The sequence below is a fragment of the Amblyomma mixtum genome, chromosome 4, assembly GCF_055824585.1.
Source record: "Amblyomma mixtum isolate Tamu chromosome 4, ASM5582458v1, whole genome shotgun sequence".
NCBI classification, from domain to species: Eukaryota; Metazoa; Arthropoda; class Arachnida; order Ixodida; family Ixodidae; genus Amblyomma; species Amblyomma mixtum.
In genome coordinates this window covers 573,724-599,337 of record NC_143015.1, presented here as the reverse complement: position 1 = coordinate 599,337, position 25,614 = coordinate 573,724, and positions in this window count along the sequence as shown.

The following is a 25,614-nucleotide window of genomic DNA, read 5'->3' as shown; positions in this document are numbered from 1 at the left end:
CCACGATAACTACTACAACACCGCGCTACTGAATTGCCGTTTCGTTGCACGTGTGCCGCCAACTTGGTTGCTGACGTGGCCGCCTGCTCAGACCGTCGCCTATTAAAAGCTGGCCCAGCCTGCATCTGGTCTCATTTTGGCAATGACAGCGACAACCGAGACAACTGCGACGCTCTTCACTTTTAAACCAAGGTATCTACCGGAAATGGAATTCGTGTAGCCCTCATCCTGACCTTTCATCGCAAGGTCGGTACTACAACACCGCGCTACTGAATTGCCGTTTCGTGGCAAGTGTTCCGCCAACTTGGCTGCTGACGTGGCCGCCTGCTCGGACCGTCACCTATTAAAAGCTGGCCTAGCCTGCATCTGGTCTCATTTTGGCAACGGCCGTGGCATCCGACAAAACTGCGACACTCTTCAGTTTGAAACCCAGGTATCTACCTTAAATGGGATTCGTGTAGCCCTCATCCTGACTGTTCATCGCAAGGGCCCTACTACAACACCGCGCTACTGAATTGCCGCTTCGTTGCACGTGTGCAGCCAACTTGCTTGCGACGTGGCCGCCTGCTCGGACCGTCGCCTATTAAAAGCTGGCCCGGCCTGCATCAGGTCTCATTTTGGCAATGGCAGTGTCATCCGATACAACTGCGACGCTTTTCGCTTTCAAACCTGCGTATCTACCGGAATTGCAATTTGTGTAGCCCTCATCCTGACTTTTCATCGCAAGGTCGTTACTACAAAACCGCGCTACTGAATATCCCTTTCGTTTCACGTGTGCCGCCAACTTGTTTGCTGACGTGGCCGCCTGCTCGGACCGTCCCCTTTTAAAATCTGGCCCAGCCTGCATCTGGTCTCATTTTGGCGATGGCAGTTGCATTCGACACAACTGCGACGCTCTTCACTTTCAAACCCACGTATCTACCTGAATTGGAATTCGTATAGCCCTCATCATGACTGTTCATCGCAAGGGCCCTACTAGAACACCGCGGTACTGAATCGCCGTTTCGTTGCACTTGTGCCGCCAACTTGCTTGCGACGTGGCCGCCTGCTGGGACCGTCGCCTATTAAAAGCTGGCCCAGCCTGCATCTGGTCTCATTTTGGATGTGGCAGTGGCATCCGACACAACTGCGACGATCTTCACTTTCAAACCCGCGCATCTACCGGAATTGGAATTCGTGTAGCCCTCATCCTGACTGTTCATCGCAAGGCCGCTACTACAACACCGCGCTACAGAATATCCGTTTCGTTGCACGTGTGCCGCCAACTTGGTTGCTGACGTGGCCGACTGCACGGACCATCGCCTATTAAAAGCTGGCCCAGCCTGCATCTGGTGTCATTTTGGCAATGGCAGCGGCAACCGACACAGCTGCAACGCTCTTCACTTTTATATCAAGGTGTCTACCGGAAATGGAATTCGTGTAGCCCTCATCCTGACTTTTCATCGCAAGGGCCCTACTACAACACCGCGCTACTGAATTGCCGTTTCGTTGTACGTGTGCCGCCAACTTGCTTGCGACATGGCCGCCTGCTCGGACCGTCGCCTATTAAAAGCTGGCCCAGCCTGCGTCAGGTCTCAATTTGGCAATGGCAGTGGCATCCGACACAACTGCGACGCTCTTCACTTTCAAACCAAGGTATCTACCGGAAATGGAATTCGTGTAGTCCTCATCCTGACTGTTGATCGCAAGGCCGCTACTACAACACCGCGCTACTGAATCGCTGTTTCGTTGCAAGTGTGCCAACAACTTGGTTGCTGACGTGGCCGCCTGCTCGGACCGTCACTTATTAAAAGCTGGCCCAGCCTTCATCTGGTCTCATTTTCGCACTGGCAGTCGCAACCGACACAATTGCGACGCTCTTCACTTTCACACCCATGTATCTACCAGAATTGGAATTCGTGTAGCCCTCATACAGATTTTCATCGCAAGGGCCCTACTACAACAACGCGCTACTGAATCGCCGTTTCGTTGGACGTGGCACCAACTTGCTTGCGACGTGGCCACCTGCTCGGACCGTCGCCTATTAAAAGCTAGCCCAGACTGCATCAGGTCTCATTTTGGCAATGGCAGTCGCAAGCGACACAATGCGACGCTCCTCACTTTCAAACCCAGGTATCTACCGGAAAAGGAATTAGTGTAGCTCTCATCGTGATTGTTCATCGCATGGCCGCTGCTACAACACCGCGCTACAGAATTGCCGTTTCGTTGCACGTATGCTGCCAACTTGTTTGCTGACGTGGCCGCCTGCTCGGACCGTCGTGTATTGAAAGCTGGTACTGCATTTGGTGTCATTTTTGCAGTGGCAGTGGCATCCGACACAACTGCGACGCTCTTCACTTTCAAACCCAGGTATCTACCGGAAATGGAATTCGTGTAGCCCTCATCCTGACTGTTCATCGCAAGGGCGCTACTACAAAACCGCGCTACTGAATAGCCGTTTCATTGCACGTGTGCCGCCAAATTGGTTGCTGACGTGGCCGCCTGCTCGAACCGTCGCCTTTTATCAGCTGGCCCAGCCTGCATCTGGTCTCTTTTTGGCAATGGCAGTAGCATCCGACACAACAGGGACGCTCTTCACTTTCAAACTCACGTATCTACCGGAATTGGAATTCGTGTATCCCTCATCCTGCCTGTTCTTCCCACGATAACTACTACAACACCGCGCTACTGAATTGCCGTTTCGTTGCACGTGTGCCGACAACTTGTTTGCTGATGTGGCCGCCTGCTCAGACCGTCACCTATTAAAAGCTGGCCTAGCCTGCATCTGGTATCATTTTGGCAACGGCCGTGGCATCCGACAAAACTGCGACACTCTTCAGTTTGAAACCCAGGTATCTACCTTAAATGGGATTCGTGTAGCCCTCATCCTGACTGTTCATCGCAAGGGCCCTACTACAACACCGCGCTACTGAATTGCCGCTTCGTTGCACGTGTGCAGCCAACTTGCTTGCGACGTGGCCGCCTGCTCGGACCGTCGCCTATTAAAAGCTGGCCCGGCCTGCATCAGGTCTCATTTTGGCAATGGCAGTGTCATCCGACACAACTGCGACGCTTTTCGCTTTCAAACCTGCGTATCTACCGGAATTGCAATTTGTGTAGCCCTCATCCTGACTTTTCATCGCAAGGTCGTTACTACAAAACCGCGCTACTGAATATCCCTTTCGTTTCACGTGTGCCGCCAACTTGTTTGGTGACGTGGCCGCCTGCTCGGACCGTCCCCTTTTAAAATCTGGCCCAGCCTGCATCTGGTCTCATTTTGGCGATGGAGTTGCATTCGACACAACTGCGACGCTCTTCACTTTCAAACCCACGTATCTACCTGAATTGGAATTCGTGTAGCCCTCATCCTGACTGTTCATCGCAAGGGCCTTACTACAACACCGCGCTACTGAATCGCCGTTTCGTTGCACTTGTGCCGCCAACTTGCTTGCGACGTGGCCGCCTGCTCGGACCGTCGCCTATTAAAAGCTGGCCCAGCCTGCATCTGGTCTCATTTTGGATGTGGCAGTGGCATCCGACACAACTGCGACGATCTTCACTTTCAAACCCGCGCATCTACCGGAATTGGAATTCGTGTAGCCCTCATCCTGACTGTTCATCGCAAGGCCGCTACTACAACACCGCGCTACAGAATATCCGTTTCGTTGCACGTGTGCCGCCAACTTGGTTGCTTACGTGGCCGACTGCACGGACCATCGCCTATTAAAAGCTGGCCCAGCCTGCATCTGGTGTCATTTTGGCAATGGCAGCGGCAACCGACACAGCTGCAACGCTCTTCACTTTTATATCAAGGTGTCTACCGGAAATGGAATTCGTGTAGCCCTCATCCTGACTTTTCATCGCAAGGGCCCTACTACAACACCGCGCTACTGAATCGCTGTTTCGTTGCAAGTGTGCCGACAACTTGGTTGCTGACGTGGCCGCCTGCTCGGACCGTCACTTATTAAAAGCTAGCCCAGCCTTCATCTGGTCTCATTTTCGCACTGGCAGTCGCAACCGACACAATTACGACGCTCTTCACTTTCACACCCATGTATCTACCAGAATTGGAATTCGTGTAGCCCTCATACAGATTTTCATCGGAAGGGCCCCTTCTACAACAACGCGCTACTGAATCGCCGTTTCGTTGGACGTGCCACCAACTTGCTTGCGACGTGGCCACCTGCTCGGACCGTCGCCTATTAAAAGCTAGCCCAGACTGCATCAGGTCTCATTTTGGCAATGGCAGTCGCAAGCGACACAATGCTACGCTCCTCACTTTCAAACCCAGGTATCTACCGGAAAAGGAATTCGTGTAGCTCTCATCGTGATTGTTCATCGCATGGCCGCTGCTACAATACCGCGCTACAGAATTGCCGTTTCGTTGCACGTATGCTGCCAACTTGTTTGCTGACGTCGCCGCCTGCTCGGACCGTCGCGTATTGAAAGCTGGTACTGCATTTGGTGTCATTTTTGCAGTGGCAGTGGCATCCGACACAACTGCGACGCTCTTCACTTTCAAACACACGTATCTACCGGAATTGGAATTCCTGTAGCCCTCATCCTGACTGTTCATCGCAAGGCCGCTACTACAACACCGTGCTACTGAATATCCGTTTCGTTGCACGTGTGCCGCCAACTTGGTTGCTGACGTGGCTGACTGCACGGACCATCACCTATTAAAAGCTGGCCCAGCCTGCATCTGGTGTCATTTTGGCAATGGCAGCGGCAACCGACACAGCTGCGACGCTCTTCACTTTTAAATCAAGGTGTCTACCGGAAATGGAATTCGTGTAGCCCTCATCCTGACTTTTCATCGCAAGGGCCCTACTACAACACCGCGCTACTGAATTGCCGTTTCGTTGTACGTGTGCCGCCAACTTGCTTGCGACATGGCCGCCTGCTCGGACCGTCGCCTATTAAAAGCTGGCCCAGCCTGCGTCAGGTCTCAATTTGGCAATGGCAGTGGCATCCGACACAACTGCGACGCTCTTCACTTTCAAACCAAGGTATCTACCGGAAATGGAATTCGCGTAGTCCTCATCCTGACTGTTGATCGCAAGGCCGCTACTACAACACCGTGCTACTGAATCGCCGTTTCGTTGCACGTGTGCCGCCAACTTGGTTGCTGACGTGGCCGACTGCACGGACCATCACCTATTAAAAGCTGGCCCAGCCTGCATCTGGTGTCATTTTGGCAATGGCAGCGGCAACCGACACAGCTGCGACGCTCTTCACTTTTAAATCAAGGTGTCTACCGGAAATGGAATTCGTGTAGCCCTCATCCTGACTTTTCATCGCAAGGGCCCTACTACAACACCGCGCTATTGAATTGCCGTTTCGTTGTACGTGTGCCGCCAACTTGCTTGCGACATGGCCGCCTGCTGGGACCGTCGCCTATTAAAAGCTGGCCCAGCCTGCGTCAGGTCTCAATTTGGCAATGGCAGTGGCATCCGACACAACTGCGACGCTCTTCACTTTCAAACCAAGGTATCTACCGGAAATGGAATTCGTGTAGTCCTCATCCTGACTGTTGATCGCAAGGCCGCTACTACAACACCGCGCTACTGAATCACCGTTTCGTTGCAAGTGTGCCGACAACTTGGTTGCTGACGTGGCCGCCTGCTCGGACCGTCACTTATTAAAAGCTGGCCCAGCCTTCATCTGGTCTCATTTTCGCACTGGCAGTCGCAACCGACACAATTGCGACGCTCTTCACTTTCACACCCATGTATCTAGCAGAATTGGAATTCGTGTAGCCCTCATACAGATTTTCATCGCAAGGGCCCTACTACAACACCGCGCTACTGAATATCCGTTTCGTGCACACGTGCCGCCAACTTGGTTGCTGACGTGGCCGCCTGCTCGGACCGTTACCTATTGAAAGCTGGCCCAGCCTGCATGGTCTCATTTTGGCAATGGCAGTGGCATCCGACACAACTACGACGCTCTTCACTTTAACACCCACGTATCTACCGGAATTAGAATTCCTGTAGCCCTCATCCTGACTGCTCATCGCAAGGCTGCTACTACAACACCGCGCTACTGAATCGCCGTTTCGTTGCACGTGTGCCGCCAACATGGTTGCTGACGTGGCCGCCTGCTCGGACCGTCGCCTTTTAACGGCCCAGCCTGCATCTGGCCTCTTTTTGGCAATTGCAGTGGCATCCGACAAAACAGCGACGCTCTTCACTTTCAAACCCACGTATCTACCGGTATCTACCTGAGTGGGCAAGGGAGCAGCCATTGCGCCAGCATGGCTAACACGCATCTGTTCTTCGCACCCCAGGCGTTCCTGTCCCTGGCGACGTGTTGCCTGCTTGCTTCGCAGCCAGTCACACTTCATGAAGCTGGCTGTCTACCCGATGCCGATGCGACCGATCGCTCTTGCCACGCATGCGCCTACATCGCGGAACAATCTCCTGTCATCGTACCAGATATCAGGCTCTTCGCTACCACAGCGACACCGCAGCAGCCTGAACACTTAAAGGCCCTGCAGCCCGTCACCATCTTCAGTGGGCAAGGGAGCAGCCATTGCGCCAGCATGGCTAACACGCATCTGTTCTTCGCACCCCAGGCGTTCCTGTCCCTGGCGACGTGTTGCCTGCTTGCTTCGCAGCCAGTCACACTTCATGAAGCTGGCTGTCTACCCGATGCCGATGCGACCGATCGCTCTTGCCACGCATGCGCCTACATCGCGGAACAATCTCCTGTCATCGTACCAGATATCAGGCTCTTCGCTACCACAGCGACACCGCAGCAGCCTGAACACTTAAAGGCCCTGCAGCCCGTCACCATCTTCAGTGGGCAAGGGAGCAGCCATTGCGCCAGCATGGCTAACACGCATCTGTTCTTCGCACCCCAGGTGTGTAACCGGCACTCTCTTTTCGCTAAGAAAAACGATAACAGATTCCTTATTTCGCTCCCTTGCCCAAGGGTGATCTGTGCTGTTGCCCGCGATTGCTTTGACTCTGCATATCTGTTGCTATGCTGCGGCGACGTCGAGTCCAACCCTGGTCCCAACACACGTACCGCCTCTGCCTCTAATGATCCGGAACACGATTCTCAGCAAATGAATGAGATAATTAAATTACTTAAAGGCATTGACAAAAAAACGTCTGAACTCACGACTGGCCAAACTAAACTGAGTGCAGACGTTAACACAATCAAATCAAGCCAGGCAGTCCTCGAAACTAAGTTGGTTGACGTGTTCAACCGTTTGGAACTGATTGAAAGCAGATGCAAAACTCTGGAAACCCTAGAACTCGACGTCGCCGCAACTCAAGATACTGTCGAACAGCTGACTTCGCGACAGTATGAATTACAGGCTCGTATAGATGACCTTGAAGACCGTTCACGACGGAACAATTTAATCTTACGCGGTATACCCGACGCACGTGAAACCTGGGAACAGACTGAACAAAAAATTATCACTGCATTTTCAACTTCTTTAGGCACTGATTTTGATCAACCGGTCATTGAGCGCGCCCACAGGATAGGTACGTTTTCACATCAGAAATGTCGGCCTGTAGTTATCCGGTTCGGCTCATTTAAAGACCGTGGCAGAATACTAGCATGTCGAGCTAAACTTAAAACCAACAACATTTCTGTATCAGAGGATTTTTCGCCAGCAACCCGTAACGCGCGCCAGCAACTTACTAATTTCGCTAAAAGCCTGCCTCAGTCGCCAAAGTTCCAGCTTCGTTACAACAAACTCTACGTTAACAATAAGTGCTACATGTACGACAGCGTGACAAACAACATCGAACTGATAAAGGAATTTCCCACCGAAGTACCCGAAGAGGACACACCGCGATCGCCTTCATCAAATGCCCAAAACACCGAAAACGCCCTGTAGCATCACGAGAGGGGACGTGGGCAGTCGTCGCCTTCACCACGCACATCTGTTCTTTTCGCTAACGTCAGAAGTATCGTAAACAAACGTGACGCATTTCATTCCGTAGCTGACACGTGTAACGCAGGTATTATTGCACTTACTGAAACATGGCTTCATTCTAACATTCGTAACACCGAAATTTTCCACAACTCATCCCGATACACTTTTTATCGCTGCGACCGCACGTCACGTCAGGGTGGTGGCGTATTACTTGCCATTTGTAAAACACTCCGGTCTTACGCTATTAACATCACAACAGATCTCGAGATTGTCTGGGCATGCGTGGAACTTGGACACTCAAAAATTGTTTTCGGGGTATGCTACCGTCCTCCCAGTCACTCTGCTAACTTCCTCGATGATCTGCACGATGCCATAAATGCTGTTTGCACACGACACCCCCTGGCGCCTGTTTTCTTACTTGGCGACTTCAATCTTCCTAACATATCTTGGTCTTTTGATACCCCAGTTCAGAACCCTTCTTCTAACTTAAGCACCGATTTCTTAAACCTTTGTTCCACTTTTTCCTTTTCCCAACTAGTCTCTCAACCGACAAGAATTACTAATACCACTGCAAACACGCTGGACTTAATACTGACTACCCATCCCGATATGGCCTCAGAAATCACTTACTTACCTGGTCTCAGCGACCATCTATCGCTCTCATTTGATATTTGCATCGTTACTCCCCCAGCTGAGAAGATTTCTAAACACATCCGCGATTATAAAAAAGCTGATTTTCCGGCCATTAACAGGGAACTCGCCGAATTTCTCGATTATTATTGCAACGGGTTTGATGACCGCTCTGTCGATACTAACTGGAATCTATTCGTTACCAAAGTTAAAGAACTAACAGATACATACATACCATTACGGACAATCTGTTCCCACTCGAGAGCCCCGTGGTACAACTCCTATCTTAAACGACTGTCCAATCGAAAAAAACGTTTTTACAGAGTTGCGAAAAGGTCTGGTAGTAACGCAAAATGGGAGGCGTACCGCGAAGCTAATGACATTTACGTAACTGCACTTAAAAGCTCAAAAAATAATTTTCTTCACAATACACTTCCTAGCATTCTTTCCACTGATCCTAAAAAGTTCTGGCGCATTGTCAACCCCAGCCACAGCGATACCATTAACTTATTAGACGAGAACGGCCTTGCCATCCCAGATACAGAATGCCCAGCGGTACTGAACTCCACATTCTGTAATAACTTTGTTCATTGTACTAACACCATTTTTCCACAAGCGCAGACTTACAACTACATAACTATGGATCCCATTTGCATCGAAGCTTGCGGTATTGAGAAGATTATTGAATCCCTTAAACCATGCTCCAGTCCAGGTACTGACTTAATCAACGCGAAATTTCTTAAGGGTTCTCAAACTTACTGTTCATTGCTGCTTTGCAAGATATTTCAACAGTCCCTCGACACCGGTGCTCTGCCTGCTGACTGGACGGTCGGGAAGGTGGTCCCAATCCATAAATCAGGTAACAAGAATTCACCCCTTAACTACCGCCCCATATCTTTGACAAGCATTCCATGTAAAGTATTGGAGCACATATTATACACAGGTATCGCGAACTTCCTGGAGTCAAATTCATTTTTTACAGACATGCAGCACGGTTTTCGTAAGCGACTGTCTTGCGAAACTCAGTTAGCATCATTTACGCATAAACTTAATCTCATCCTTGATCGCCGCTCAACAGCTGACTGCGTCTTCCTCGACTTCGCAAAAGCCTTCGAAAAGGTATGCCACAAATTACTACTTTTTAAGCTAAGCAAACTAAACCTTGATCCGAGGCTTTTTTCCTGGCTCGAATATTTCCTTTGCAACCGCACTCAGTTCGTAACTGCTAACAATGCCACCTCTCCGTCAACCCCCGTCCATTCTGGAGTGCCACAGGGATCCGTCTTAGGCCCTCTTTTATTTCTTATTTACATTAATGACCTACCTTCTTGCGTAACCTCTAACATACACTTATTCGCTGATGACTGCGTAATTTTTCGCGAAATTAACGACACTAACGACGTATGCGCTCTACAGAATGATCTATCTGCTATATCTGCATGGTGCAACTTATGGTTAATGCAACTTAATTCTTCTAAATGCAAAGTTTTACGTGTCTCCCGCACATCATCTACCACAGGTGCATATTGTCTAAATAATACCATACTGGAGGCCGTCACGTCATATCGCTACCTCGGAGTTCATATATCTTCCACTCTAAATTGGTCGCTCCATATTAACGTCATAATTAACAACGCTAACAGCATGCTAGGCTACCTACGCCGGAATTTCTCCAATTCCCCTACCTCCCTAAAACTCATGTTATATAAAACCCTTGTCCGTAGTAAACTAGAATACGCATCTGCAATTTGGGACCCCAGTTACGCAAATTCAATTAATGCACTCGAGCTTGTACAAAATAACGCCTCCCGTTTCATCCTACTTAACTTCAATCGTACTGCAAGTGTCACCTCCATGAAAAATACGCTCAACCTCCCACCCTTAGCCTCCCGTCGAAAATTTTCACGGTTATGTTTATTTCATAAAATTTTTTACAACTGTCCCAATCTACGCGATGAATTGATATCTCCTCCGTCTTTCATCTCTCCACGGCTAGATCACGTTCACAAGGTCGGTATAACGTCGCACGAAACAAAAGCTTGTTCTCAGTCGTTCATTCCCCGTACATCAGCAGATTGGAACCACCTTCCCGGATCGACAGCCTGCATTCAAGACATCCTGCGCTTCCGTAACAATTTAGCTAACATTGTATACTAAGGCTCACAACAAATGTACTTATCATTCTCCATTTCCTTTGTTTATTTTAGTTTCCTTTGTTTGTTCTCTTACCTTGCACTTACATATTATGCTTACTTCTTTTACTGAATTGTATAACCAGGAACATGACGCTTGTATGTTGAATTTTTGTTTTTGTTCACTTTCTGTAATTTGTAACCACTCCCCTCTGAAATGCCTTTGGCCCTGAGGGTATCAATAATAAATAAATAAATAAATAAATTGGAATTCGTGTAGCCCTCATCCTGACTGTTCATCGCAAGGCTGCTACTACAACACCGCGCTACTGAATTGCCTTTCGTTGCACATGTGCCACCAACTTGGCCGCCTGCTCAGACCGTCGCCTATTAAAAGCTGGCCCAGCCTGCATCTGGTCTCATTTTGGCAATGGCAGTGGCATCTGACACAACTGGGACGCTCTTCACTTTAAAACCCACGTATCTACCGGAATTGGAATTCGTGTAGCCCTCATCCTGACTGCTCATCGCAAGGCTGCTACTACAACACCGCGCTACTGAATCGCCGTTTCGTTGCACGTGTGCCGCCAACTTGGTTGCTGACGTGGCCGCCTGCTCGGACCGTCGCCTTTTAACTGCTGGGCCAGGCTGCATCTGGTCTCTTTTTGGCAATGGCAGTGGCATCCGACAAAACAGCGACACTCTTCACTTTCAAATTCATGTATCTACCGGAATTGGAATACGTGTAGGCCTCATCCTCATTGTTCGTTGCGAAGTCGCTACTACAACACCGCGCTACTCAATCGCCGCTGCGTTGCACGTGTGCCGCCAAAATGTTTGGTGTCGAGGCCGCCTGCTCGGACCGTCGCCCATTAAAACCTGGCCCAGCCTGCATTTGGTCTCATTTTGGCAATGGCAGTCGCAAGCGACACAATGAGACGCCCTTCAGTTTCAAACGCACGTATCTACCGGAATTGGAATTCGTGTAGCCCTCATCCTGACTTTTCATCGCAAGATCGCTACTACAACACCGCGCTACTCAATTGCCGTTTCGTTGCAAGTGTGCCGCCAACTTGGTTGCTGACGCGGCCGCCTGCTCGGACCGTCGCTTATTAAAAGCTGGCCCAGCCTGCATCTGGTCTCATTTTGCAATGGCAGTCGCAGCCGACACAACTGCGACGCTCTTCACTTTAAAACCCACGTATCTACCGGAATTGGAATACGTGTAGGCCTCATCCTGACTGTTTATCGCAAGGGCGCTACTACAAAACCGCGCTACTGAATAGCCGTTTCATTGCACGTGTGCCGCCAAATTGGTTGCTGACGTGGCCGCCTGCTCGGACCGTCGCCTTTTAGCAGCTGGCCCAGCCTGCATCTGGTCTCTTTTTGGCGATGGCAGTAGCATCCGACACAACAGGGACGCTCTTCACTTTCAAACTCACGTATCTACCGGAATTGGAATTCGTGTATCCCTCATCCTGCCTGTTCTTCCCACGATAACTACTACAACACCGCGCTACTGAATTGCCGTTTCGTTGCACGTGTGCCGCCAACTTGGTTGCTGATGTGGCCGCCTGCTCAGACCGTCGCCTATTAAAAGCTGGCCCAGCCTGCATCTGGTCTCATTTTGGCAATGACAGTGGCATCCGACACAACTGCGACGCTCTTCACTTTCAAACCCAGGTATCTACCGGAAATGGAGTTCGTGTAGCCCTCATCCTGACTGTTCATCGCAAGGGCGGTACTACAACACCGCGCTACTCAATTGCCGTTTCGTGGCAAGTGTTCCGCCAACTTGGTTGCTGACGTGGCCGCCTGCTCGGAGCGTCGCCTATTAAAAGCTGGCCCAGCCTGTATCTGGTCTCGTTTTGCCAATGGCAGTGACATCCGACACAACTGCGACGCTCTTCACTTTCAAACCCACGTATCTACCGGAAATGGAATTCGTGTAGCCCTCGTCCTGACTGTTCATCGCAAGGTCGCTACTAAAACACCGCGCTACTGAATCGCCGTTTCGTTGCACTTGTGCCGCCAACTTGCTTGCGACGTGGCCGCCTGCTCGGACCGTCGCCTATTAAAAGCTGGCCCAGCCTGCATCTGGTCTCATTTTGGATGTGGCAGTGGCATCCGACAACCCGGCGACGCTCTTCACTTTCAAACCCGCGTATCTACCGGAATTGGAATTCGTGTAGCCCTCATCCTGACTGTTCATCGCAAGGCCGCTACTACAACACCGCGCTACTGAATATCCGTTTCGTTGCACGTGTGCCGCCAACTTGGTTGCTGACGTGGCCGACTGCACGGACCATCACCTATTAAAAGCTGGCCCAGCCTGCATCTGGTGTCATTTTGGCAATGGCAGCGGCAACCGACACAGCTGCGACGCTCTTCGCTTTTAAATCAAGGTGTCTACCGGAAATGGAATTCGTGTAGCCCTCATCCTGACTTTTCATCGCAAGGGCCCTACTACAACACCGCGCTACTGAATTGCCGTTTCGTTGTACGTGTGCCGCCAACTTGCTTGCGACATGGCCGCCTGCTCGGACCGTCGCCTATTAAAAGCTGGCCCAGCCTGAGTCAGGTCTCAATTTGGCAATGGCAGTGGCATCCGACACAACTGCGACGCTCTTCACTTTCAAACCAAGGTATCTACCGGAAATGGAATTCGTGTAGCCCACATCCTGACTGTCCTTCGCAAGGTCGCTACAACAACACCGCGCTAGAGAATATCTGTTTCGTTCCACGTGTGCTGCCAACTTGGTTGCTGACGTGGCCGCCTGCTCGGACCGTCACCTATTATAAGCTGGCCCAGCCTTTATCTGGTCTCATTTTGGCAATGGCAGTCGCAGCCGACACAATTGCGATGCTCTTCACTTTCACACCCGCGTATCTACCAGAATTAGAATTCGTGTAGCCCTCATCCTCACGGTTCATCGCAAGGGCCCTACTACAACACCGCGCTACTGAATTGCCGTTTCGTTGCACTTGTGCCGCCAACTTGATTGCGACGTGGCCGCCTGCTCGGACCGTCGCCTATTAAAAGCTGGCCCAGCCTGAGTCAGGTCTCAATTTGGCAATGGCAGTGGCATCCGACACAACTGCGACGCTCTTCACTTTCAAACCAAGGTATCTACCGGAAATGGAATTCGTGTAGCCCACATCCTGACTGTCCTTCGCAAGGTCGCTACAACAACACCGCGCTAGAGAATATCTGTTTCGTTCCACGTGTGCTGCCAACTTGGTTGCTGACGTGGCCGCCTGCTCGGACCGTCACCTATTATAAGCTGGCCCAGCCTTTATCTGGTCTCATTTTGGCAATGGCAGTCGCAGCCGACACAATTGCGATGCTCTTCACTTTCACACCCGCGTATCTACCAGAATTAGAATTCGTGTAGCCCTCATCCTCACGGTTCATCGCAAGGGCCCTACTACAACACCGCGCTACTGAATTGCCGTTTCGTTGCACTTGTGCCGCCAACTTGATTGCGACGTGGCCGCCTGCTCGGACCGTCGCCTATTAAAAGCTGGCCCAGACTGCATCAGGTCTCATTTTTGCAATGGCAGTGGCATTCGACCCAACTGCGACACTCTTCACTTTCAAACCCACGTATCTACCGGAATTGGAATTCGTGTAGCCCACATCCTGACTGTTCATCGCAAGGTCGGTACTGCAAAACCGCGCTACAGAATATCCGTTTTGTTCCACGTGTGCTGCCAACTTGGTTGCTGACGTGGCCGCCTGCTCGGTCCGTTACCTATTAAAACTGGCGCAGCCTGCATCTGGTCTCATTTTCGCAATGGCAGTGTCATCCGACACAACTGCGACCCTCTTCACTTTCACACCCACGTATCTACCAGAATTAGAGTTCGTGTAGCCCTCATCCTGACTTTTCATCGCAAGGTCGCTACTACAACACCGCGCTACTCAATTGCCGTTTCGTTCCAAGTGTGCCGCCAACATGGTTGCTGACGTGGCCGCCTGCTCGGTCCGTCACCTATTAAAAGCTGGCCCAGCCTGCATCTGGTCTCATTTTGGCAATGGCAGTGGCATCCGACACAACTGCGACGCTCTTCACTTTCAAACGCAGGTATCTAACGGAAATGGAATTCGTTTAGCCCTCATCCTGACTGTTCATCGCAAGGTCGCTTCTACAACACCGTGCTACTGAATTGCCGTTTCGTTGCACGTGTTCCGCCAACTTGGTTGCTGACGTTGCTGCCTGCTCGGGCCGTCACCTATTAAAAGCTGGCCCAGCCTTCATGTAGTCTCATTTTGGCACTGGCAGTCGCAACCGACCCAATTGCGACGCTCTTCACTTTCACACCCACGTATCTACCAGAATTGGAATTCGTGTAGCCCTCATCCAGACCATTCATCGCAAGGTCGCTACTACAACAGCGCGCTACTCAATTGCCGTTTCGTTGCAAGTGTGCCGCCAACTTTTGCGACGTGGCCGCCTGCTCGGACCGTCGTCTATTAAAAGCTGGCCCAGCGTGCATCAGGTCTCATTTTGGCAATGGCAGTGGCATCCGACACAACTGCGACGCTCTTCACTTTCAAACCCGCGTATCTATCGGAATTGGAATTCCTGTAGCTCTCATCCTGACTGTTCATCTCAAGGTCGCTACTACAACACCGCGCTACTGGATATCCCTTTAGTTCCACGTGTGCCGCCAACTTCGTTGCTGACGTGGCCGCCTGCTCGGACCGTTACCTATTGAAAGCTGGCCCAGCCTGCATGGTCTCATTTTGGCAATGGCAGTGGCATCCGACACAACTGCCACGCCCTTCACTTTCAAACCCGCGTATCTACCGGAATTGGAATTCGTGCAGCCCTCATCCTGTCTGTTGATCGCAAGGGCACTACTACAACACCGCGCTACTGAATTGCCGTTTCGTTGCATGTGTGCCGCCATCATGGTTGCTGACGTGGCCGCCTGCTCGGACCGTCGCCTTTTAAAAGCTGGCCCAGCCTGCATCTGGTCTCATTTTGGCGATGGCAGTGGCATCCGACACAACTGCGACGCTCTTCACTTTCAAACACACCTATCTACCGGAATTGGAATTCCTGTAGCCCTCATCCTGACTGTTCATCGCAAGGCCGCTACTACAACACCGCGCTACTGAATATCCGTTTCGTTGCAGGTGTGCCGCCAACTTGGTTGCTGACGTGGCCGACTGCACGGACCATCACCTATTAAAAGCTGGCCCAGCCTGCATCTGGTGTCATTTTGGCAATGGCAGCGGCAACCGACACAGCTGCGACGCTCTTCACTTTTAAATCAAGGTGTCTACCGGAAATGGAATTCGTGTAGCCCTCATCCTGACTTTTCATCGCAAGGGCCCTACTACAACACCGCGCTATTGAATTGCCGTTTCGTTGTACGTGTGCCGCCAACTTGCTTGCGACATGGCCGCCTGCTGGGACCGTCGCCTATTAAAAGCTGGCCCAGCCTGCGTCAGGTCTCAATTTGGCAATGGCAGTGGCATCCGACACAACTGCGACGCTCTTCACTTTCAAACCAAGGTATCTACCGGAAATGGAATTCGTGTAGTCCTCATCCTGACTGTTGATCGCAAGGCCGCTACTACAACACCGCGCTACTGAATCGCCGTTTCGTTGCAAGTGTGCCGACAACTTGGTTGCTGACGTGGCCGCCTGCTCGGACCGTCACTTATTAAAAGCTGGCCCAGCCTTCATCTGGTCTCATTTTCGCACTGGCAGTCGCAACCGACACAATTGCGACGCTCTTCACTTTCACACCCATGTATCTAGCAGAATTGGAATTCGTGTAGCCCTCATACAGATTTTCATCGCAAGGGCCCTACTACAACACCGCGCTACTGAATATCCGTTTCGTGCACACGTGCCGCCAACTTGGTTGCTGACGTGGCCGCCTGCTCGGACCGTTACCTATTGAAAGCTGGTTCAGCCTGCATGGTCTCATATTGGCAATGGCAGTGGCATCCGACACAACTACGACGCTCTTCACTTTAAAACCCACGTATCTACCGGAATTGGAATTCCTGTAGCCCTCATCCTGACTGCTCATCGCAAGGCTGCTACTACAACACAGCGCTACTGAATCGCCGTTTCGTTGCACGTGTGCCGCCAACTTGTTGCTGACGTGGCCGCCTGCTCGGACCGTCGCCTTTTAACGGCCCAGCCTGCATCTGGCCTCTTTTTGGCAATTGCAGTGGCATCCGACAAAACAGCGACGCTCTTCACTTTCAAACCCACGTATCTACCGGAATTGGAATTCGTGTAGCCCTCATCCTGACTGTTCATCGCAAGGCTGCTACTACAACACCGCGCTACTGAATTGCCTCTTCGTTGCACATGTGCCACCAACTTGGCCGCCTGCTCAGACCGTCGCCTATTAAAAGCTGGCCCAGCCTGCATCTGGTCTCATTTTGGCAATGGCAGTGGCATCTGACACAACTGGGACGCTCTTCACTTTAAAACCCACGTATCTACCGGAATTGGAATTCGTGTAGCCCTCATCCTGACTGCTCATCGCAAGGCTGCTACTACAACACCGCGCTACTGAATCGCCGTTTCGTTGCACGTGTGCCGCCAACTTGGTTGCTGACGTGGCCGCCTGCTCGGACCGTCGCCTTTTAACTGCTGGGCCAGGCTGCATCTGGTCTCTTTTTGGCAATGGCAGTGGCATCCGACAAAACAGCGACACTCTTCACTTTCAAATTCATGTATCTACCGGAATTGGAATACGTGTAGGCCTCATCCTCATTGTTCGTTGCGAAGTCGCTACTACAACACCGCGCTACTCAATCGCCGCTGCGTTGCACGTGTGCCGCCAAAATGTTTGGTGTCGAGACCGCCTGCTCGGACCGTCGCCCATTAAAACCTGGCCCAGCCTGCATTTGGTCTCATTTTGGCAATGGCAGTCGCAAGCGACACAATGAGACGCCCTTCAGTTTCAAACGCACGTATCTACCGGAATTGGAATTCGTGTAGCCCTCATCCTGACTTTTCATCGCAAGATCGCTACTACAACACCGCGCTACTCAATTGCCGTTTCGTTGCAAGTGTGCCGCCAACTTGGTTGCTGACGTGGCCGCCTACTTGGACCGTCACCTATTAAAAGCTGGCCCGGCCTGCATCTGGTCTCATTTTGGCAATGGCAGTGGCATCCGACACAACTGCGACGCTCCTCACTTTGAAACGCAGGTATCTACCGGAAATAGAATTCGTGTAGCCCTTATCCTGACTGTTCATCGCAAGGCCCGTACTACAAAACCGCCCTACTGAATCGCCGTTTCGCTGCACGTGTGCCGCCAACTTGGTTGCTGATGTGGCCGCCTGCTCGGACCGTCGCCTATTAAATGCTGGCCCAGCCTGCATCTGGTCTCATTTTGGCAATGGCATTGGCATCCGACACAACAGCGACACTCTTCACTTTCAAACTCACGTAGCTACCGGAATTGGAATTCTTGTATCCCTCATCCTGCCTGCTCATCCCAAGATAACTACTACAACAGCGCGCTACGCAATGGCCGTTTCGTTGCACATGTGCTGCCTACTTGGTTGCTGACGTGGCCGGCTGCTCTGACCGGCGCCTTTTAAAAGCAGGCGCAGCCTGCATCTGGTCTCCTTTTGGCAATGACAGTGGCATCCGACACAACTGCGACACTCTTCACTTTAAAACCCACGTATCTACCGGAATTAGAATACGTGTAGGCCTCATCCTCATTGTTCATTACGAGGTCGCTGCTACAACACTGCGCTACTCAATCGCCGTTGCGTTGCTCGTGTGGCGCCAAAATGGTTGCTGTCGTGGCCGCCTGCTCGTACCGTCGCCCATTAAAAGCTGGCCGAGCCTGCATTTGGTCTCATTTTGGCAATGGCAGTCGCAAGCGACACAATGCGACGCTCCTCACTTTCAAACCCAGGTATCTACCGGAAAAGGAATTCGTGTAGCTCTCATCGTGATTGTTCATCGCATGGCCGCTGCTACAACACCGCGCTACAGAATTGCCGTTTTGTTGCACGTGTGCTGCCAACTTGTTTGCTGACGTGGCCGCCTGCTCGGACCGTCGCGTATTGAAAGCTGGTACTGCATTTGGTGTCATTTCGGCAATGGCAGTGGCATCCGACACAACTGCGACGCTCTTCACTTTCAAACCCAGGTATCTACCGGAAATGGAATTCGTGTAGCCCTCATCCTGACTGTTCATCGCAAGTGCGCTACTACAAAACCGCGCTACTGAATCGCCGTTTCATTGCACGTGTGCCGCCAAATTGGTTGCTGATGTGGCCGCCTGCTCGGCCCGTCGCCTTTTAGCAGCTGGCCCAGCCTGCATCTGGTCTCTTTTTGGCAATGGCAGTAGCATCCGACACAACAGGGACGCTCTTCACTTTCAAACTCACGTATCTACCGGAATTGGAATTCGTGTCTCCCTCATCCTGCCTGTTCTTCCCACGATAACTACTACAACACCGCGCTACTGAATTGCCGTTTCGTTGCACGTGTGCCGCCAACTTGGTTGCTGACGTGGCCGCCTGCTCAGACCGTCGCCTATTAAAAGCTGGCCCAGCCTGCATCTGGTCTCATTTTGGCAATGACAGCGACAACCGAGACAACTGCGACGCTCTTCACTTTTAAACCAAGGTATCTACCGGAAATGGAATTCGTGTAGCCCTCATCCTGACCTTTCATCGCAAGGTCGCTACTACAACACCGCGCTACTGAATTGCCGTTTCGTGGCAAGTGTTCCGCCAACTTGGCTGCTGACGTGGCCGCCTGCTCGGACCGTCACCTATTAAAAGCTGGCCTAGCCTGCATCTGGTCTCATTTTGGCAACGGCCGTGGCATCCGACAAAACTGCGACACTCTTCAGTTTGAAACCCAGGTATCTACCTTAAATGGGATTCGTGTAGCCCTCATCCTGACTGTTCATCGCAAGGGCCCTACTACAACACCGCGCTACTGAATTGCCGCTTCGTTGCACGTGTGCAGCCACGTGCAACGAAGCGGCGGAAGTGGGGATTTGCGGCCGAATTATTGCATCTAACCACTTCTGTTCTTCACACCTGTAGTGACGGAACGAGTCCGGCGAACGCGCAACGTGCACGGATCTGCTGACTACCGACCGTTCGTGGCAGCTACCTGCCGCCACGTGTTCACTGAATCACCGCCAGATCATCGCTTCACCACCGATCATAAAGAGCCCACAGCGCAAGCGCCATCACTGTCCGCGGCAGCGCCCCTCCTGGATCTGCTATAAAAAGACAGACGATCAGCTGCCGAGTGGGATTTGCGGCCGAATTATTGCATCTAACCACTTCTGTTCTTCACACCTGTAGTGACGGAACGAGTCCGGCGAACGCGCAACGTGCACGGATCTGCTGACTACCGACCGTTCGTGGCAGCTACCTGCCGCCACGTGTTCACTGAATCACCGCCAGATCATCGCTTCACCACCGATCATAAAGAGCCCACAGCGCAAGCGCCATCACTGTCCGCGGCAGCGCCCCTCCTGGATCTGCTATAAAAAGACAGACGATCAGCTGCCGAGTGGGATTTGCGGCCGAATTATTGCATCTAACCACTTCTGTTCTTCACACCTGTAGGTGAGTGGGACGCAAATACATAGGCTCCGTAGATTACTACCTTTGTTTTGGCTGCAAATCCCAATTGAGTTTTTCTGAGCTGTCAATGCTGTGGTGATGGGTGTCGACCTTTGCACATACCGTGTTCGAATTGGTTGTTTTGTTCAAATTGGTTGTCTTGTGCCGCTTGACAGAGAAACAGTATCATTTTCAACAGTATGGTTTTGCCCGGGGTCAGCTACTGCAAACGTATGTGTTCTTGGTCGGCTGACCTTAGCCATTTCTTGTATTTGGCTCCTGCTGATCTGTGCTGGGGACATTGAGACAAATCCTGGTCCTGACAAATGTGATCAAATTCTCGCTGCTATCAGAGAAATGACATTATCCAGTGAAAAGTTCCAAAAAGAAATTCTTGGAAAGGTCAAAGACTTGCAGTTGGGCGTCACAGAGATCAAACGGCGCCTATCTAAACTTGAAGAAAACTCAGATGTAGTTAGCGACGTCTCTAAGGAAGTCAACAACTTGGGCTCGATGATCAAAGAATCCCATGACAGGCTGCAAAGCATAGAAACAACACAAACGCGTCAGTCTAGCATAGTTGTTGACGACCTCAATAACAGAATGCGTAGAAATAACTTGATCTTCAAAGGTATTAAAGAGGAAACAACGGAAACATGGAAAGATACGGAAGAAGTTGTGACTAAGTTTGTAACCAAAAACTTAGGCATTTCAGTTGGCGAAATTGAACGTGCCCACAGAATAGGAGAGCAAAGGAAGGACAGCATCCGCCCAATAATTGTGAAGTTCTTAAATTTCAAAGACAAAACAAACATTCTCAAAAATGCATCCAAATTAAAAGATCTCGACTCCGCATCCGTTTGGATAGAGGAAGATTTCTCTCCTAGGATGCAGTTTATTCGGAAACAGCTCAGAGACTTCGCCCGAAATACTCGAAATCCTGGGGAAAAGTATAAGCTCTTATTTGATAAGCTCCTTCTCAATAACACACTGTATTCATTTAACTCCGCCACTAAAGAAGTGATTGCCCTCCCCAAGCGCGACTCTAAAGAAGTGGCTGCTGTCCCCAAAAGCGGCACTAGTGAAATGACCACTCCTGAACATGACGCAACCACTGAGGACCACTGACTACAAAATAAACCCGTAAATTCAGCATTGTCAATTTTAGTGTCAAACTTCCGCAGCCTCCTTCCAAAACAAGATAATGTGTGTTCTTATGTTGAAGCTTGCTCAGCCGACCTTGTGCTGGGCACAGAGACCTGGTTATCTCCCGATATTGCTGATTCTGAACTATCTTTGTCCAGCCATTTTTCATTATTTAGAAAAGATCGCATTACCTCGCGCGGTGGCGGGGTGTTGATCGCCGTAAGGAAAAGCCTGCAAGCCTATGTTGTTGATACAGGATCGTGTCTGGAAATTTTATGGGTTGCATTGCGTCTATCGCCATCAGTAACTTGTGCCGTTGGGGTCTGCTATCGGCCACCTGATTCGCACGAGGAATTCCCTGAAAACCTAAATGAATCTCTAACTTACGTGCAGAACAAACTTCCACGCTCGCCAATATTCCTGGCAGGTGATTTCAATTATCCGCATATTGATTGGCAGACATGCAGCCCCCTTCACGGCATAAGAAAGCGTGAATGCCAGAATTTTCTGGATGTGCTCTCACTTTTTGATCTGCATCAACTAGTTTCCATACCTACGCGGGGTGATTCACTTTTAGATCTTGTTCTGACAACGGAACCCGACAAGACAACTGTAAGCGTGCTCGATGGTGTCAGTGACCACAGTATTTTGCAGTGCGATTTCACAGTAGCCAGGAATAAACCAGAAAAGGTAAAGAAAGTTATATTTGACTATGCCAGGGCAAATGTTGATATGCTGCTCAATGAACTATCATCATTTTCTGCCGATGTTTTTCATTCTTTCAGTTCACGGGATGCCAATGAAAACTGGTCTCTTATTCGAGATAAACTAACTTTGTTAAAAGATAAGTACGTGCCCAAAGTCACCATCACCACATCTACAGAAAGCACATGGTTCACAAGGAGCGTCAAAAGTTGTATAAACAAAAAGAAAAGGTTGTTCGCGAAATATAAAGTGTCAGGATCTGCGCGCGATTGGAATCAATACCGCACACATGCGCAACTGTGCAAAACTGAAATTGAAGACGCGAAAGACAAGTTTTATAACCATGACATTTCACATCTGTTAAAGAACAATCCTAAAAAGTTTTGGCGAGTTGTTAATCCAAATTACAGTTCCAACTCCTCAGTGTCAATAACTAAAGAAGGCAAGCTTCTTACCTCCCCTGAGGTAGCAGAGGAATTTAACCAATTTTTTTGCTCAGTGTTCACAGATGAGAGCCCTTTACCTTCTGACCTGACATTTACAAAGCTGCATTCAACTATGCCCGACATAACTGTCACGCCAGAGGGCGTATCCTCTGCCATAGACCGTCTACCCGCTAACTCCGCACCCGGCCTCGATGGGATATGTCCTAAATTACTCAAAATAGCAAAACCTGCAATATGCCCCATCTTAGCTGCTATCTTTCAGCAATCCATTGACACAGGTTGTGTTCCAAAGGACTGGAAAATTGCACGTGTCATTCCCGTTTTTAAATCTGGCGATGCTTCTAACCCTTCAAATTACAGGCCCATTTCGTTAACTAACATCAGCTGCAAGTTGCTCGAGCACATACTCTCATCTGCCATCATGGGTTATCTGGTACAGCATAACTTCTTTTTTGTCAATCAGCACGGCTTCTTACACGGTCGATCTTGCGAAACACAGCTGTTTGAACTGATCACTGACCTTCATCACGCTGTTCATGCTCACTCTATAATAGACGCCGTATTCGTAGATTTCGCCAAAGCATTCGATAAAGTCCCACACATACGTCTAATAAATAAACTTGAGAATCTGAACTTAAATCCTAAAATTATTTCTTGGATAAAGAGTTTTTTGGCCAGTCGGTATCAAACAGTCTTTGTTAATGGGCATTCATCGTCCCTCTCCCCCGTTAAATCTGGAGTACCGCAAGGGTCTGTACTCGGACCTATCTTGTTCTTAGTTTATATTAATGATATAAGTAATAACCTAAATTCCACGGTCAGATTATTTGCAGATGATTGCGTGATATACAGACAGATTACTGATCCTTCCGACTCTACTCGTCTACAATCAGACCTTAACAAAATTAATGACTGGTGCACACAATGGCAAATGGAGATTAACACCTCAAAAACAAAAGTTGTTAGATTTACCACAATATCTAGCGCCGAACCTTGTCGTTACACTTTGAACAATGTGCGAGTAGAATCGGCACCCATCATAAAATATTTAGGTTTGCATTTAGCAGCAGACCTCTCATGGAACAGGCACATCGATACAGTTATTAACAAAGCTTCCAAAACACTCGGCTTCCTCAGACGTAACCTGCGTTTAGCTAATCCAGGCACAAAGCTATTAGCATACACTACATTAGTTCGCTCGAAATTGGATTACGCCTCTTTGATCTGGAACCCCCATCAAGCATACCTAGTAACAAAATTGGAGTCCCTGCAAAATAAAGCCGCCCGGTTCATATCGAAGAACTACTCTCGATCAGCGAGTGTAACTGAAATAAAAAAAGCTCTAAATTTACCTCTTCTCGAAAAACGGAGAATGGTTTCCATACTGTCATTTTTCTACAAATTATATCACAGTCATTCTTCCTTTGTTTCGTACCATATCAAGCCGGCTCATCGGATATTCCCACGCATTGATCACCAACTGAAAGTAGAACCCATTTTTGCTAGAACTAATCTCTTCTTTCATTCGCCTCTCCTCATCGCCATCCGTCAATGGAATCTACTCCCTGGCACCATTGCGTCTGCCAATGATTACGAAGCGTTTGTAACCGCTCTAAAACGTCACTTCGAGCTGTAACCTTCATATTTTTGCATTCTTGTTGAAGCACTGCTTTTGAAGGAAACCTGAGTGTTCTTTGTCATGTGCCTTTATATTTTGAGTGTTTGATGCTTTTCAACAATGTGTTCCCGGCCAACGAATTTTGTACTCATCGGAAATTTTTTCTGTTGTTCCCCCCTATGTAATGCCCGCTCGGGCCTTTAGGGTATTTGAATAAAAAAAAAAAAAAAAAAACTTGCTTGCGACGTGGCCGCCTGCTCGGACCGTCGCCTATTAAAAGCTGGCCCGGCCTGCATCAGGTCTCATTTTGGCAATGGCAGTGTCATCCGATACAACTGCGACGCTTTTCGCTTTCAAACCTGCGTATCTACCGGAATTGCAATTTGTGTAGCCCTCATCCTGACTTTTCATCGCAAGGTCGTTACTACAAAACCGCGCTACTGAATATCCCTTTCGTTTCACGTGTGCCGCCAACTTGTTTGCTGACGTGGCCGCCTGCTCGGACCGTCCCCTTTTAAAATCTGGCCCAGCCTGCATCTGGTCTCATTTTGGCGATGGCAGTTGCATTCGACACAACTGCGACGCTCTTCACTTTCAAACCCACGTATCTACCTGAATTGGAATTCGTATAGCCCTCATCATGACTGTTCATCGCAAGGGCCCTACTAGAACACCGCGGTACTGAATCGCCGTTTCGTTGCACTTGTGCCGCCAACTTGCTTGCGACGTGGCCGCCTGCTGGGACCGTAGCCTATTAAAAGCTGGCCCAGCCTGCATCTGGTCTCATTTTGGATGTGGCAGTGGCATCCGACACAACTGCCACGATCTTCACTTTCAAACCCGCGCATCTACCGGAATTGGAATTCGTGTAGCCCTCATCCTGACTGTTCATCGCAAGGCCGCTACTACAACACCGCGCTACAGAATATCCGTTTCGTTGCACGTGTGCCGCCAACTTGGTTGCTGACGTGGCCGACTGCACGGACCATCGCCTATTAAAAGCTGGCCCAGCCTGCATCTGGTGTCATTTTGGCAATGGCAGCGGCAACCGACACAGCTGCAACGCTCTTCACTTTTATATCAAGGTGTCTACCGGAAATGGAATTCGTGTAGCCCTCATCCTGACTTTTCATCGCAAGGGCCCTACTACAACACCGCGCTACTGAATTGCCGTTTCGTTGTACGTGTGCCGCCAACTTGCTTGCGACATGGCCGCCTGCTCGGACCGTCGCCTATTAAAAGCTGGCCCAGCCTGCGTCAGGTCTCAATTTGGCAATGGCAGTGGCATCCGACACAACTGCGACGCTCTTCACTTTCAAACCAAGGTATCTACCGGAAATGGAATTCGTGTAGTCCTCATCCTGACTGTTGATCGCAAGGCCGCTACTACAACACCGCGCTACTGAATCGCTGTTTCGTTGCAAGTGTGCCGACAACTTGGTTGCTGACGTGGCCGCCTGCTCGGACC